This window comes from Pseudoliparis swirei, chromosome 22 (assembly GCF_029220125.1).
Source record: "Pseudoliparis swirei isolate HS2019 ecotype Mariana Trench chromosome 22, NWPU_hadal_v1, whole genome shotgun sequence".
In the NCBI taxonomy this organism is placed as follows: Eukaryota; Metazoa; Chordata; class Actinopteri; order Perciformes; family Liparidae; genus Pseudoliparis; species Pseudoliparis swirei.
Window position 1 is genome coordinate 2974456 of NC_079409.1, and position 6096 is coordinate 2980551.

Genomic DNA, 6096 nt, shown 5'->3' on the forward strand with positions numbered 1-6096 from the left:
TAATGTCATGCGATCTACCGACACTACGCCGCGATCGACTGGCAGGTCGCGATCGACGTGTTGAGACCCTGATCTACAGGAAGTAAAAGTCGTAACAAGGTTTCCGGAGGTGAACCTGCGGAAGGATCATTACCGATGAGCAGACCGTCTGCATGAGAGCGGACAGAGTTCAGATTGAAGTGGTGGATTGGAAGCTCATTTTGCAAGTGAGTTTTTTTTCGTCCCGACGACCAACAACAGACGGATTGGAAGCTCATTCTGCGCATGCGTTAAATGCGTAAAAAAAAAAAAACTAGTTAAACCTGTAATTTAATTAACTGAGTTAACGCGTTATTTTTCACAGCACTAATTTTTTCCCATTATTATCGTGTGTTTGTACCTCTGTTGCCCTGCAAAACAACTCCAATGTGTCTGGGCTGTTGCTCTAGGCACAAATGGCAAATAAAAAACCTTGAACTTTGAACTTTGAACCTTGAAAAGTTCTACTATGTTCACCAGCTAGTCTCAAACATGTGTCTGTCTGCTTTTCTGTTGTCTGTTGTGGTTGAATACAACACTGAGAGAACCAAAGCAGTCAAATTTCCGGCGGGACAGATAGACAATGAGCTAAAGAAGGAAGGTGATCATTTTAAATTCAGGTCCCATTTTCAAGACATCTTCGCCCACAGTGACGCGACTGTTGGCCGTGACAATCCTAACCTTTTCATCCGATGTTGCGTCAAGCTCCGCCATCTGCACGGCAACAAAAGGCCGAGAGACGGGCGAGCGTGTCCGGGCGGAGAGGGGCCGCGCGGGCAGGAGAGAATGGAGCCGAGCGGCCAGGCCGGGAGCCGCTGACACCACCGACCCCCACCAGCCCGAACGACAAGGGGCCCATTGATGGGGCAGACAAACGGCCGGCGCTGGGCACACGGCATACGTGTGCACACTCAAGACGCAGTACGCGCGCAACAACACGCACACAAAACACTCGCCTCATACCAGCCTCAGCACCAGGCGCCCGCTCCCTCTCGTCCCCGACTTCTTTCGTCTCCCCCGCTGCGTTTGTTCTCCACGGGTCGGTCGTCTCGCTCTGAGTCCCGGACGTCGGATTCTGTGGGTAAAAGGTCGGAGACGAGAGGAAGAGAGGGAGACTGTGTGAGCTCTGCTGTACATTTCGCCGTGGGCAGCTCTGAATATGCGTTCAGGCATTTCTTGGCCCACTCGGCATTCCTCTCCCCGGTTTCCACCGTCTCCCTCGTCGGTCCTGTGCCCCTTGGTCACATCCCCTCGGAGGTCAACGCAAAGTATTTTGACATTAGTGGAGCTGTTTAGAAAAGCACTGCTGGGTGAAAGATGATGACTCAATATCACGTTGGGAAGGCTGCGTGAGAGCAACATACGGAGTGTAGGAGGAACGTAGAACTTGTGATATGGAAAGTACAGATTTACATTCGTGTGATACAGATCTGAACGTGTGGATCCGAGAAAGGCTCATTTGCCTAAATCATACAATTTAATGCAAGAGAATTTTCATTTTATTGATCTTTCAAGCTGTATGCAGATCTATATTTCCCCTGCTCAGGAATGTCTGTGGGCAGGGAGCACAAGCATGGATTCACTCAGATGTCCACCTAGTTTACATATAGCAAAGAGTAACAAAGGCAACTTTTCTTTGCAAGTGGCTTTTTTCTCTCTCTTTCTTTTCTTCCCCCACTCTCATTGTTCAATGTTAGGGTGAGTCACTACGTCTGGGCGCCTTGAGGCCACCGGCCCGAGTGATGGCATCGACCCGAGCCGTGGATCACCTCAAGGGAATCCCTCTGTAAACAAGTGTTAAAGGGGAGAGCTCTGGAGCTGTGTTCAAACGCATACGCTGCACACACGCACACACACATACACACACACACACACACACACACACACACACACACACACACACGCCAGCAGCAGAAGGCAAGCCGACACACTCCTCAGAGTGGGCAGCACGTGACCTTCCTCTGCATCCCGTATGTGCCGTATGAGCTCGGCCTGCTCCGTTGTCCCCGCTGGCTCTGGACTCGAGAGCGAGCGTCCAGTCGAACAGACTCGTGTCACGTTTCGAAAGAAGCAAAGCAGACTCCACTCGAACGCCTTCTTCTAATATCTAAACCTCGGCTCGATCGGCGGACACAGACGCTATCTGAACAATCGTCTCTGCCAGATGAGGCCACGACACCTTTTTAATGCGTCATTCTCCATTATTCAGATCGCTCTCATAAACCGAGAGGCTCACACAAACAGCCGCCTGTGCCAAGAAGAACATTTTCATTGTGAATATCGTCTGCGGCCCCGCGTACGAGAGCTTCGCCGTGGCTCTAGGACGACCGGCGACAACAAAAAGAATGGGAACCTTGTGTGCCGAACACTGCCCATTGTGCGAGGCATGCAAGTGGAGGATTTTTTTCTTTTTCTTCCGGAACAGGCCCGCTCACAGCTTGCGCTTCGCTGTTTGCCCGTGACGCGCGTCGGTCCACCGCAAACGAAGGCCCCCACTAGAATACCCGGAGGAGCAGATGGTCCTAAAACATGACTGCTCCCCCCTCCTACACATGAGCCGCTATGAGCACACACAGCGCGGAGACGCACACTCATGCCGGCAAGCTGCAAACACAAACACGGAGATATGCCAATATTCAGTCTCACAGTCTGTCCGAGGTACTGCCGAGGGTGCTGGAATAAATAAAAGATTCAGACTGGACTTTGAGGTCATCAAAGAAAATAAATCCAGCACTGCTTGCCTCTTACAGTTGGTGCTTCGAAGTGTTCGGTGTTCTACTTTATTTAGCGTGGTTCTTCTTTTCCCAGCCTTCAAGTCTTCCAAGGAAAAATATGATGGTTTTATTTGACTGTTGGAAACCACAGAAGACGACTTCATGGATGCCAAGAGTATTTCTCTTGGTATTTCTTTGGTCGGTTTATGCATGTTTCACTTCCCACCCTTTAAGTTAGTGCTGATGCTACATATATTTGTACATTTACCCTTTTACTTTCTGTTGGTTTTTCTTTTTCTCAGAGACAGATCACATTTGAGGAATATTTTACCAAGATCACATGAAGCAAGCATGACAACAGAGTAACCTTCAGTTGGCAGATCATCGACATAACGAGAGGCCAGGAGCACCGATGGCTCCATATTTTCTACCTGGGACTCTGGCCATCCCCCAGATGGACGAGCCACAGGCCTCCGCTCTCTTTAGAGCGCTCTCGCTTCCGCTCTGAACAAACAGAGCCGTCACCTGCTCGGCAACACGCCGACGGCGAGATTGCTCCTCGCTAAATCGATCCCCTTGACTCGATGTTGAAGAGGGACCATGCCCCAAATCTAGCTGGAAGTCTCATTTGAAAAAGTTGAAACTGTAATAAAAAGGTCAAAATCGGAAAACTCGAATGTGTCATCACAGGGATGATGCTTTTTTGGCCCTTGGTCTTATTAAAAATGTAGATTAAGAATAAGAAATACGAATTTAAAGTTACACAATTCCACCACCAGTTTAGATTTGTATAAAACACTTGTTTCCTTGTTTAAAAGTGCACCGTCACTTGTTTTCGCTGTAAACCATCTATCTGCAGACGCATTTTTTATAATGCAGTCGACTGCTATTAAAGCACTTGTGAAACTTGTTTTGGTTGGCTGAGTAATCAGAGGCTCTTCTCCCAGGCATCAGATGTGTGGATGTGGTATTACGCTGTGGTAATTACAGTTAATGGCACAGGCAGCCAAATCTGTCCAGTAATGATTGGCTGGGCTTTTAGCACCCCCCCCCCCCCCCCCCCGCATACATCATCACAAAACACGTTCGCTCATGCACGCATTCATTTAGAAACACACACGCACACACACACACACACACACACACACACACACACACACACACACACACACACATTCATCACCTAACTCAGTCTAACTTGTGACTCATCCACAACCCTCCATCTTTTCACCCGCTCATTCATCACCACATCGATGAACCGTCACGCAAACAAGCGCACACTCATCCTGACTGGAGGTGTTTGACCCTAAAGAATAAAAATAATAAACTGATATAGTCATACGATGATAACTGGTATTAACTACATTTGTCCTCCACTTCCTTTTTTTCTAAACTAAAACATCTCCAATTCCAAAAGCCCCCGAAGGCATAAAAACAACAACAACAACAACGTAACAAACCAGAATTCACTGCATCTGCTCACCTGTGTCGGTGACCGTGACCGTGACCGACCTCCAAGCGCTCAGCGGCTCCTGTCTGAGCGGATCCGGCAGCCTTCCCTCTGACACTCGTCACACCAGCCCTGTTACCAGCTAGACCTCTCGCCACTCTCTGTACCAAGCCCCAACAGAGGGGAATCAACTGCCCGCCCCTGCACCTCCTCTGCCACCACCATCACCCCTCCCACATGAGAATCAGTCCTTCAGTGTAGCAGCATTGTTCTTGAGGCTTCGCCCCGAGGCTCATCCATTCATAAATACACACGGGGCCACAAAGGGCCACACTGTTACCCCCTCGCCCCAGCAAATATGGGTGAGGCTTTGAGCTCGGAGGCCTTTGCACAAAAAAACGGACGGTTGCTGTGCACTGGATGGAACTGAGCATATTTGATAATGTTGGACTGATGGGGAGGACACACACATTTGTGTATTGTTTTTGAGGTCTTGTAACAAAAGACAGGAAGTACATTTGGGGGGGGGGGGGGTGCTGATGATGAGGGACAATATGAGAGAAAGTAGTAAAGAAGCCCTTTTTGTCAAATCTGTTACTGTTTTATGTCTAGACAGAAACTAAAGAACAATAACAGTGTTTTTTTATATTTTACTACAGTGACAAGAAATCTGTTCTTTCAGAGAATGACAAAGTGGTTCATAATTTCTTTTTTAGTTTTGTTGTAAATCAGATTTTTTTGCTTTTCACATGTTTTGTATCGCACCAGGGAAGAAGATACACAACATATTTGACATCAATTACAGATTAAATGTAAATCCTCATACCTACTACCCACCCACCGGAGGTAAGGACATAAGATCTTATCATTAGTAATAATCTAAATTAAGGAAATAAATACGAGAAATAATAGAGAATTAATAAACAAAATAATTAGTCTTTGTCGAGAGGTTCTTGTAGGGCATCGTAGAAAATCTAGAAAAAGTCTCCATACTTTACAAATGGTTTGTGGCACGTTGCTTACACTTTAAAAGGATCAGGAAGGAGTGTTGTGAAAGTTACGACCACACAGGTTATATTTGGTAAGAGGACGCAGGTTTCCCCTGATGTTAACCCTTGTGTTGCCTTCGGGTCATTTTGTCCCGAATCAATATTACACCCTCCCCCCGCCTTTGGGTCATTTTGACCCGATTCAATGTTTCACCCTCCTGTTACCTTTATATTTACTAACATATTTTACCCTTTGGGTTCAATTTGACGCCAGCAATTAAAACCTCCAGAAAATTATTAGAATTAATATTGTTTTCCAAGTTTAAGTGTGAGGCACTTTATGTTTGTTTGTTGACTACCGAAAGAACACCGACATTAAACATTGAATGGGGTCAAATTAATCCTAAAGCGGGGGGAGGGTGTAATATTGATTCGGGTCAAAATGACCCTAAGGCAACACAAGGGTTAAGCACAGAGTGCACAGATTGGGTCAAATTCACTGACAAACATCGAGTGTAAAGAGCCCTGTGCACCACTTAAACTATATTAAGTTGTCTAGCGGGCGTAGGTGTATCAAGTTAAAAATAGAGTCTTATGAGTGTTTTTATATTTGTGGGTGTTTTCCAACCTTCCAGGCAGCAACGGGTTTCCAACGATGTCACTACTAAAGAAACAGAAACTTAACTTGCTTTTAGAATTGTTAAAGCCACATAGGCCTACTGCAGCTTGCCCATAACAATCTGAAATACTGTAATAATGTAAGTTTGACCAGGTAAATCTCTGCAAGTCGATGGAAATAAATGAAAACAACTGCAACCCTGGAGTAAGAACATCGTGGAACACGCTGCTCCATGCCAAGATCGAAATGCAGGAAAACAGCGTTACGTATTACAAATTTGTAGTAAATTGGCTAAAACCCGCCTGA